Source organism: Peromyscus eremicus, chromosome 4 (assembly GCF_949786415.1).
Source record: "Peromyscus eremicus chromosome 4, PerEre_H2_v1, whole genome shotgun sequence".
Lineage (NCBI taxonomy): Eukaryota > Metazoa > Chordata > Mammalia > Rodentia > Cricetidae > Peromyscus > Peromyscus eremicus.
This window is the reverse complement of record NC_081419.1, coordinates 123,894,123-123,905,464: the sequence shown is the minus strand read 5'-3', so window position 1 is coordinate 123,905,464 and position 11,342 is coordinate 123,894,123.

Here is an 11,342-nt window from a genome sequence, read left to right as displayed (position 1 = left end):
TTAATTAGTTCAATTTATTTTTCATTTTATGTGAATGTTTTTGTCTGTGAGTATGTCTGTGTGTCAAATGTGTGCAGTGCCCCAGAGGCCAGAAGAGGGCAGCAGAGTCCTTAGGACTGGAGTTAAAGCCATGTAGGCACTAGGAACTGATGTCCTAGAAGAGTAACAAGTGTGGTCAACCATCCAATCACCTCTCTACCACCTAGTGAGTTAAGTATTTCTCTCAGTTAGGGCTTCTATTGAGATGAAGAGACACCATGTCCATGACAGCTCTTTTTTTTTTTTTTTTTGGTTTTTCGAGACAGGGTTTTTCTGTGTAGCTTTGCGCCTCTCCTGGAACTCACTTGGTAGCCCAGGCTGGCCTCGAACTCACAGAGATCCACCTGGCTCTGCCTCCCGAGTGCTGGGATTAAAGGCGTGCGCCACCACCGCCCGGCCCATGACAGCTCTTATAAAGAAAAACATTTAATTGGGGCTGGCTTACCGTTTCAGAGGTTTAGTCCGTTATTGTTATTGGTGGGAAACATGGCAGCATGCAGGCAGACATGGTGCCAGAGCTGAGAGTTCTACATCTTGATCTTAGGCAACAAAAAGATACTGTGTACCACACTGGGCATAACTTGAGCAAATGAGACCTCAAAGCCTGCTTCCACAGTGACACACTTCCTCTAACAAGGCCATACCTCCTACTAATGCCACTCACACGAGTCTATGGGGGCCATTCCTATTCAAACTACCATAGCTTTAGTAGGTAAAAGTTGTGTGTACTTGGTACAGCATGAGGTTTCAAAATATGTACAATATGGATCGTCTATATGGAGTGAAGTAATGTAAGTTCTGCTTCCAATGTTTATCATATTTTGTAGTAATTCTTAAAATCCACTTTAGGCCACATGATGGTTGATGTGGTTAGTGTGATAAGACCTTGAATCATCTAGTAGAGAAACCTCTAGGCACGTCTGTGAAGGAGTTTCTAAACTGTTTCAATTGATGTGGGGAGACCCTCACTGAATGTAGACCGAGGTCCCAGTCTGAATAAAAAGGAGAAAGTGAACCATACACCAGCACTGATCTCCCTGCTTCCTGACTGCAGTCAAAATGTGACCTGCAGCCTCACACTCCTGCCGGCATGCCTTCCCCACCACGATAGACTGTACCCTCACACCATGAGCCAGAATAAACCCCTCCTTCCTTATTGATTTTTATAGGCATTGATCACAGCAACAAGAAAAGTAACTAATAGCAGTCATTCCATTATCTGTAGTCACTGTGTTGTGGGGTGGATCTATTGTTACTACAGTGTAAACAAAGTTATGTATCCTTTCACCAGGTGTCCCAATGCTGTTTTGTTTCCCTCTTCAATACAATGCCAGTTTAATTGTTTTATATATATATGTGTGTGTGTGTGTGTGTGTGTGTGTGTGCGCGCGCGTGCGCGCGCGTGTGTGCGTGTGCTTGCACACCATGGAACACATGTGGAGGTCAGAGGACAACTTTCCAGAGTTGGTTCTTTTTTTTCCTCCTCATGCACCTTGGGGATTGAACTCAGGCCATCAGGCTTAGTGGCAGGCACCTTTAGGCCCTGAGTCATCTCTCCTGCCCCACACCGCCAGTTTTGTTGAATGACTAAAGTGTCATTTAATCATAAGCAAAGGGACCAAGTTGCTGGGTGAGGCGTTCTGGGAAATTTTTTAATGTCATTGGTGGGAATTTCCTGTAGGTCCCAAGATTCAGTAACAATTAACCAGGTAAATCCAGTTTTGTAGAGGACTACTGTGTGTGTACATGCTCTTGAGCAGGCACTTGTGCATATATGGGTGTGTATGGGCATGTATGAGCTTGTGCATGTGTATGTATCCTCTTTCATTTTATCAGTGAACATGATGAAGATTCCTTCACATGACTTCTGATTAGAACACTCCTAAGCCTTCTGTCACATCTTTAGGAATATTTGTCACTACAGCTGAGGCCCTGGGACTTTCTTAGCCTTCAGAGGATGCTCGTATAGTTATCTGAATGACCTGGAAAAAATTATTTGAGGGAAATGTGCAGCATATGATTTTTGCAGGTTATTTGATTGCACTGTGACACCCAGAGACTGTGTTACTAAAGTTAACCTTGAATAAGTGAACAGAGCCAATGACTAGATGACAGAAATTAGCCATAGAGAAGCCAGGAATATGGTTAGAGAAGATGCATATGAAGGAGTAGGGAGAGACTTAGAGATTTCAAGGTCTCTTTGATCTGGGAAGTGTGGAGAGAAGGTCAATTGGTCACTCCTCTGCTGCTTCTTTGTTCTATCAGATTTTCACCCCTAAACTGACTCCCAAGTCTTTACTGGTAACAGAACAACTTAGGCAAAAACAACATAGGAGCAAACTGGTGAACAGCAGAACGGGGTGAATTCCTGGGATGAGTGCTCTGGGGAGGTCTGACGTCACGCCGCACAGCAGTGGGAAGGCTCTGGTGGCACCCAGCTCGAGTTGACCATAGGGGTAACAAACTGCAGAGCGGGGTTTTGCCTGGTGCTTCCTCATCCCCACACCACAGTCCTCAGTTCCCCGTTCTTCTTCCTGGCTCACCTCCTGTCTCAAGCCACCTGTCTGTCCTACAGCAGTCTCAGACAAAGAAGGGGTGGGAGTCGGAAGAGGGTTGGGGTAGAAGGGGAAGTAGTGTGCAGAGGGAGCACGGAACCTGGAGGGACAATCAGGCCTAAACTTCTACCTGCGTGTTGGCTAGTTCTGTGTAATTCAGTTTTGTCAGCAAAGTTTGAATCCATCAAGAACAGCCAACTCTGGAAATCTAGATGATATTATCATTGCCTGAGTTTCAAGGGCCAGGTTTGGGATTATGCACACAGACACTGAAATATTGTTAGGGTCACTTTGCAGGTCTCCTCTTGAGTTTCTGTCATCTTTTGTTCATTGTTCTAGAATAGTGTGCAAGATGGAGTTCCTGGTCTTCCCAGTAAGCAGTCACTGTGCCTTGCTTCCCTCTTTTGCGCTCCTCATGTATTTTCTCTTACTGTGCAGATATTTAACTTACATTTGTTTAGTATATGTTTTCCATCTGTCTTAGTTACTGTTCTATTGTTGTGAAGAGGCACCATGACCAAGCCAACCTGTAAAAGAAAAACCTTAACTGGGACTGGCTTACACTTCCAGAGGGTTAGTCCATAATCATCATGGTGAGGAGCATTGTGGCAGGCAGGGAGGCATGGTGCTTAGAGCAGTAACTGAGAGCTTACATCTTGATCCACAGGCAGGAGGCTGAGAGTAGGTGTGGAGGGGTGGGCTTTTGAAACCTCAAAGCCTACCTCCAGCGACATACTTTCTCCAACAGGCCACACCTCCCAATCCTTCCAAAACAGTCCACTAACTTTGGATCAAGCATTCACATATGTGAGTCTCTGGGGGCCATTCTCATTCAAACCAACACACCATCTTTCCACTAACATTTCTTTTCTTTTCTTTTTAAATTTGGTTTTTCATGATAGGGTTTCTCTGTGTAGCCCTGGCTGTCCTGGAACACACTCTGTAGACCTGGCTGGCCTCTAGCCAGAGATCGACCTGCCTCCTGAGTGAAGGGATTAAAGGTGTGTGCCATCACTGCCCAGCCCCACTAACATTTCTTAGTAGGCCTTAGGTTAGTTATGATGTATACAGTTGGGATCTTTTAAATTATTCTAAATATCTTCACCTTGAAAAGAGAACCTAGTCCATTCATATATTATAACTGTTGACATCTAAACCTTTGTGTTCATCAACTTGTGTGTGTGTGTGTGTGTGTGTGTGTGTGTGTAATGCTTTACTTTTCCCGAATTCTTTGTTTCTTTTACATTTGTTTCTCCCTCTTCCCACCCTTCAGACTCTTCTATTTCCCCTTCTGCTAGATTAGAATTTATACATCCTATATTAAATGTGGCCGATCTCACATAACTATTAAATGTAGATCAGAACTCCCCAAATTGTAAAGGGTTCTAGGAAGCTAGCTCTGACCTCTGTCACTTCCTATGCTCTGGTTGCCTAGGATTTTGTCCGTGTTTTGTTTTTCTTAGCCCTGTGGCTATGGCAGGTGTTTCCTGTCACTCATATTTGTTTATGTTCATCCACAGGTGGAGCAATTCCCTTGCTCATCATTCATTCTGTTTCAGACCTTCCTTCCTTTCGTGGTTCTTCTCCCTCCTCCTCCTTCTGAGACAGGGTTTCTCTGTGTAGCCCTGGCTGTCCTGGAACTCACTCTGTAGACTAGGCTGGCCTTGAACTCAGAGATCCACCTGTCTCTGCCTCTCAAGTGCTGGAATTAAAGGCATGTGCCACCACCACCCAGCCTATCTTTCTTCTTTTTGAAGTAATTCATTGTTAGAGTCTAGACTGGGGAAACTCCATTAATTTTTATTTGTCTGAAAATGTACCTCATAGATATTCTGGAGAAATGAAACTATCCTATATATAAGATACAGCTATACTTCTAAGGTTGACAGCCAATCCCCATTTCTGGATTGGAAATCTGTCTTCTCTGATTTTATGGCTGCAACCTTGTTAGATACATTGACTAGGATGTGTGTGGGTGATGGTTCCTGTTGTATTTAACCTGCTTGCACTCTGTGTATGTCCATGATTTCTGAAGTCTTTTGTTGGTAGCAGAAATTTTGCAGTTTTTTTTTTTTTTTTTTTGGTTTTTCGAGACAGGGTTTCTCTGTGTAGCTTTGTGCCTTTCCTGGAACTCACTTTGGAGGCCAGGCTGGCCTCGAACTCACAAAGATCCGCCTGCCTCTGCCTCCCGAGTGCTGGGATTAAAAGCGTGCGCCACCACCGCCCGGCGAAATTTTGCAGTTTTAAACCCAACCTCTCTGTACTTTCTCTTCTGGAAATTCTAAGTGTGTGTGTGTGTGTGTGTGTGTGTGTGTGTGTGTGTGTGTGTCCCCTACATTCTGTGTCTTGTGTCCTCTTTTTTAAAGTTTCTATCATTTTGACTCTGCTATAGTTGTAACTTTGATGGGAAAATTTATTTAGCTCATAGTTACTACTAGGCTAGAGCTAGGATATCTTTCTTAATCCTATTTTATGTTTTCTAATTTACTATCCTTATTTGTTCTTTCCCCCATTACACCTACTCTTTAGTGTTGTTGTTGCTGTTTTTTTTTTCTTTCTTTTTTTCAGGGCTGAGAACCGAAACCAGGGCCTTGTACTTGCTAGGCAAGCGCTCTACCACTGAGCTAAATCCTCAACCCTGGTGTTGCTGTTTTGATGCAGGGACTCAACTGTGTATCTCTGGCTGGCCTAGAACTTGATATGTAGATCAGGCTGACTTCAAACTCATAGAGATCTACCTGCTTTTGCCTCCCAAATGCCGGGATTAAAAGCATGCGACACATATCTATCCATTCTTTTTTTTTTTTTTTTTTTTTTTTTTTTTTTTTTTTTTTTTTTTTTTTTTTTTGTTTGTTTGGTGTTTGAGACAGTCTTGCTGTGAAGCATAGGGTGGACTTTACCTCCTGGACTCAAGGGACCTTGTGGTTTCAACCTCCTGAACAGTTGGCTCTGCCTAGTTGTTGTTTTGTTGTTATTGTTTACAAACTTTGGCTGCCATCCTTTCACTGATGGCTTGGAAGTTCTGTACTGGTTTTAATTTTCTAAGAGTTATGCATGCACTTTAACCTACAAACGTGTTCCTATCAACATCCAGAGCTGCAGGGTAGTCACATCATGCCATCATCTAGAAAAGGACTTTGGCATGCTTCTTCTCCAAGACTTTCAGCTTGCTGTAGAATAATCTTTTTGTACACTGTAAAGATTTGTTGGTCAAATTAGTTTAATAAAATGCTGATAGGCCAGTAGCCAGGCAGGAATATAGGTGGGGCAACCAAACTAAGAATGCTGGGAAAAGAAAGGGAGGAATCAGGGGTCTCCAGCCAGATGCAGAGGAAACAAGGTGAGAATGCTGTACTGAGAAAAGGTACCAAGCCATGGGGCTAAACATAGATAAGAATTATGGGTTAATTTAAGTCTAAGAGCTAGTTAGTAATAAGCCTGAGCTACTAACTGAGCATTTATAATTAATATAAGCTTATGTGTGGTAATTTGGGAAGCAGCTGCCAGGTATTCTGGAACTGGCAGGCAGGAGAGAAACATCCAATTACACAGCTAAAAGCCTAAAGGTTCCCCTGAACCCTCTGCCGCTGCTCACCTCTGTCCTTTTCAAGACACTTGCAGCTTCTGCACACATCTTGAGCTGTACTTTTGTCTTTCTTTCCACCATACTTACCTGTGTCACCTGTTGGAGGATTTCCTTCCAGTTTCTTTTCAACCTCAGAGTCCATGTGTCACAGTTTATCATAGTTTAAAGAAAGTCCAATTATTCAGTCATAAAATGAAATCTGCTTAGAAACTAAATAAACCTCATATACCCAGTCGACCATGTTAACTATGTATCTTGAACATTCAAAAGAGATCCCTCATTTGCTATCCAGAGTCAGAATCCTTGAGGTCAGAACTTTCATACTGCCTCTGCCAGTCATCCTGTGCTCATGAGTTATTTTAAGAGACTCTTCTCAGGGCATCTCATGTTAAGGCAGTTCTCCTGGACTCCTTTCGATGGTGGCATCCTTTAAAGAATGCCTTATGTTCTGGTTGATTTGTCTAGGGGAAGATGACAAGCAAAGAGTTGCCCTCCCAGGACAGAACTAGATTTGAAGGCGAGGGTAAAGTTCTACCACCTGGTGGCAGTGTTGGTCATTTGTACAATTCCTTGGCGGCTGGAAATGCTGTCAACTTGTTTAGCTTCTGATCAGCAAACACACATCCTCTAGGAATTCTCAGTTGAGATCCTCAGGGTTGGGTCATGCTTGATCCCTTGCTGGGACTGCCCAGAAAACCAGCAGCATTTCCTGGCTCATCCATGCCTGTGGTCTGTCTTCAAGTCAATCCCACAATATAAATCTTCCTACTTGGGTTTTGGCTGAAAGACTGGGAGGCCCAAAAGTCCTGAGGCTGTAGCCAGATGTGATGATGGTAGTTCCTTTACCACTTGTGGGCAAGACATTGACCAGAAAGCTCAGATCTGTCAAAATTCCATTCTCTGGGACACCTCCTCTGTAGTCTCTTGTCACAGAGGAGCCCAGGAACCTTGGTACTTGCTACAAAAATAAATCTTCAAGAAGAGTCTACCTGACAGTTGAACAGTGCACTTGGGGGGCAGGCGATGAGATGGGGTGCAGTGAGTATTAGGACCTTTGACTCAGAAAAAGTGGATGGGTCCAGGCTGCTGGATAAGCATATTCCCAGGACAAAACCATAAAGGTCTTGAGTGAGAGTAGGCACAGGATTTGGTGAGACATTCAGGTCCTCAGAAAAAGGGAATGACTTGTTTAAGACTGATGTGGGACCTCAGGAGGCAGAGACAGGTGGGTCTCTGTGAGGTCGAGGTCAGCCTGGTCTACAAAGTGAATTCCAGGACAGCCAAGGCTGTTACACAGAGAAACCCTGTCTCAGAAAACAAAGAACAAAACAAAACAAAAAAGATTGATATGGGACAATAGTGAATTAATGAGCTCCCATGCACAGGGGTGGCTCAATGGAAGAGTATGTGCTTAGCGCATATAATGTCCTGAGATCCACCCCCAGCACTAACAGAGTTAGCATGTTTTGGCATTGTCCAGCTTTGATGAGCATGTGGCTGGAGCTGGGGCTGATCCACCATGGAGTGCCTCGTGCAATCCTCTCAGAACACCATGGAGCAGAAGCGCATGAAGATGGGGAATTCAGGACACTAGAAAGGTATCTCTCCATCATTCTCCCTGAAGTTAGTTCTGATTTTCACTTCCTGCTCCCTCCCATTCTTGATGGTCAGCTCTCTTGTCTTGTGTGTATCTGTGTGCTGTTGGGCTAACCCTATAAAGCGTAGATAGCTTATAAACATGTGCAGTGTTGCACAGTGAGACTTGGGCCTGCTACAGTTGGGTAGGGACCATCAGGCCTCCACTACCATAGGGCACATTTATATAGAGAGACCTCAGACCTTCACGTCATCACTGAGTCTGTGAGAAACCAGAAGCCACCCAGAATGCTGGCTTCTGGCTCTCTCCTTCCCTTGACCCCTTTCCATGCTCTGACACGGATTCCTTGCTTCAGTTTTGCTTTGCATCCCTATGATCTGAACATGTATTATGACCTCATCCAGGGCAGGACCTTTGCCTAATGGATGCCCCTCAGCTCTGGGTACTGTATACAGGAGGGCCCCAGAGATATCCTATGAGTGTTGACTGAAAGAAGTGTGGGATGGGTGGTAGGGGATGAATAAGATGGAGGACGTGCAGGAAAGAGGAGGTAGGAGCTTTAGGGGTTCATTGGAGGCCATTGACTTGACAGTGAACAGATTTGGTGACTCCATGCTAGGTCTTAACAATGTAGGAGGGCCACAAAGAATCCACTACCAACCAAAATGGCTTATTATTTATTTAGTGTTAAGTGGTGCTAGAATTCAGGGCTTCTTGTGTGCCAGGCAAATGTCCCACCACTGAGCTATATCCTTTGCCTGGGATTGTTTCTTATATTACATAAACACCACAGGAGGCCATTCTTTTGGACTGGCACAGCAGACAAGCTAAAACCCCAAAGAGCTGGAAGTCTGGCTCAGTCTACAAAGTGTTTGTTTTGCAAGCACAAAGACATGTGCTTGGTTCCTCGAATCCACATAAAAATGCCAAGCACGGTGGTGTGTGCTGTGTGTGCTTGTAATGTCAGGGCCGGGGAGACAGAGGCAGGAGAATTCCTTGGGCTTGCTGGCCAGCCAGTCCAGCCTAATTCATAAGCCCCAGGCCAATGAAGGATGCTGTCTCAAAGGAGGTGAATGATGCTCCTGAAGATGGCAGAAGTTATCTATCCTCTGTGCCTCCACATGCAGACTTGTGCATACACACATCACTCATACCCGACCACGCGCATGTGCACACCCACAGCCCTACACACAAACAGCTTAAATGGAGTTACTCATGCTAAAGTTCATGTCACAAAGATGAAACTAGGATGCTAATCTGATCTTCAGAGGAAACAGAGAGCAAACAAGCATGTGTCCCACCCCAGGCTATTCTTAGTGGGGCTGGTGGTGAAGTTCCATCCACATTCTTCCTTGCACAGAACAGGAAGCTGAAGGGACTTGGGGAGAGCCACTGCCATTTACCCATTGTTCTCTATTCCTGTCCCTACTTTACAAGAAAAGTGATTTTGAAATGACAAGCCACCTTTTGAATTTTGTCTTGCTTGCTCCAACTCTGTCTATACAATTTACTTTCTCTGCCTGGCCCGTTGGAAAACCTGATGTATTTCATGGAAGGAGAGATCAAGAATTGAAAAGAAAGTTGTTTGAGATCTTTAAATTGTTGTGATTTTGTTTTTTAATACCTAAGTGGATTGGAATCCTTTGCCTCTTTATGATGTGGAGTGGGAGCCACAGAAGCAAAGGTAAAGGAATGATAGATGAAGGCACCTTGGAAATTGCCCAGTGAACCCTGGAGGCCTAGCACTAATCAACAGCTCCTGCCTACTTCCTGACCTTGGGCACTGGTTGCCGCCAGGCAGCGTGAGAACAAGTTCATCTAGTTTCAGGGCTTGAAGGTTCAGGAATAGCAATGCTGGAATTGCCAGTGCTGAGAAACCTGACAAGCCCCAGGTTGTCCTCCTGCAGTCTGTGGCCTGCACCCTGAGACTTCCAGCCCTAGACTCTGCTGACTTCAAAGCCAGACTCCAGAAGGAGAAAAGTGTGGCCAACACTGCCCCGATGACCTATGTTCTCAGAACTGAGAGCTCCAGGAAAGAAGCTTGTGGACACAGGGCTGGTAAGGCCCACCCTTCTTCTAGTTCTAGAAGGACAATCTTGGCCTTAGGCTGTCTTCTGGAGGAAGGGCCTCATGTGGCCTCTTAGTTGGGCAGTAGAAAGTGTAATTTTCCCCCATCTGGCTGATTCTGCTTCATGTGCATATTCAATCCAAAGAGGAAATAGGAACTGTGTGGTGTTTCTTTATTTGGAAATAGAGTCAGAGGACAGATTGTAGCTCAGTGTTACAGTGCATGGTAAGCATACAGAAGACCTTGGGTTTAATCGAGAGAGAGAGAGAGAGAGAGAGAGAGAGAGAGAGAGAGAGAGAGAGAGGAAAAGCCATACTTATATCATTGTTAAAATACATTTCTTAGAAAGCCAAGATGCTAGAGGGTGCACTATCCGTGGGTCCCATGGCAACCAATCACAGAGAAGCTGTCTGTACTGTCTCATTCATTTGTTCAACTGACTACCAGTATGCAAATATCTACTGACTTCTCAGTATGTACCAGGAAGATTCTAGGTGCTGGAGACACAGTCCCAAACACAGAAATTAGAATCTATTTTTTTTCCTTCGACCTCCGCTTCCAAGAAAAGGGAGAGAAACATGCCAAAAGCTCATATATGTGTGCTACAGAGAACAGTGAGGTCAGAGGTTGGACACGGGTGTGAGTGTTGAGGTGATGAATCCATGTAGTGGACAGAAAAGACCTGAGGATAAAGAGAGTTGGAAGGGGTCTGAAAAAAGTGGAGGGGTAGTCTATGTGGATTTCTAGGACAAAGTGATCCTGGCAGGATAGATAGTACGTGGAAAGGTCCTGAGGCAGGAGTGGGTCTGCTGCTTGGAGGACAGGAGTCCAGTGTGGCTGCAGCCTGAGAAAATGAGGGCAGAGAAAACACAACCCGGGGGAGGCAAGGCTGCATCAGCTAGACCCCTTCCCCTTCCTCTTAGACCCTTTCCCTTTCCTCTTTCTCTTCTCTTCCTTTTGGAGACAAGGCCTTGCTGTGCTGTCCAGCTGGCAAGAGATCCTGCCTCAGATTCCCAAGTAGTTGGAACTTTAAGCATAAACCTCTGTACCTGGTCAACATGGCATTTTTCATATTCGACTGCGCATATATTATATGTCTTCTGGGGATGTGATAACACACAGGTTGTGAAGTACAAAGCCTGTGAAGGGGCCTACCATTCGGAATGTCTCAGACTTCCCGGAAGATGACCATGATGTTGTGAGTTAGAGTAACGGGGAGGAATGGAGTGGAGGAGAGGCTGGCTTGTTCTGAATGCAGACAGACCTCATCTGACCTTTGTTTTCTTTTTCTATCCTATTTTTCTTTTCTTTCTTTCTGCCCCTCCCCACCCCAACCCCATGCTGGGGATGAAACCCAGGGCCTTGCACATGCTAGGCATTAGCGCTGCCACTGAGCCGTAGCTCCTGACAGCTACAGCCCTTAACCTTTGTTTTGAAGAAACTGCATTGGCTGATCAGGCCACGGAGGGAAGGAGTAATGGAATTAGAAGACCATTG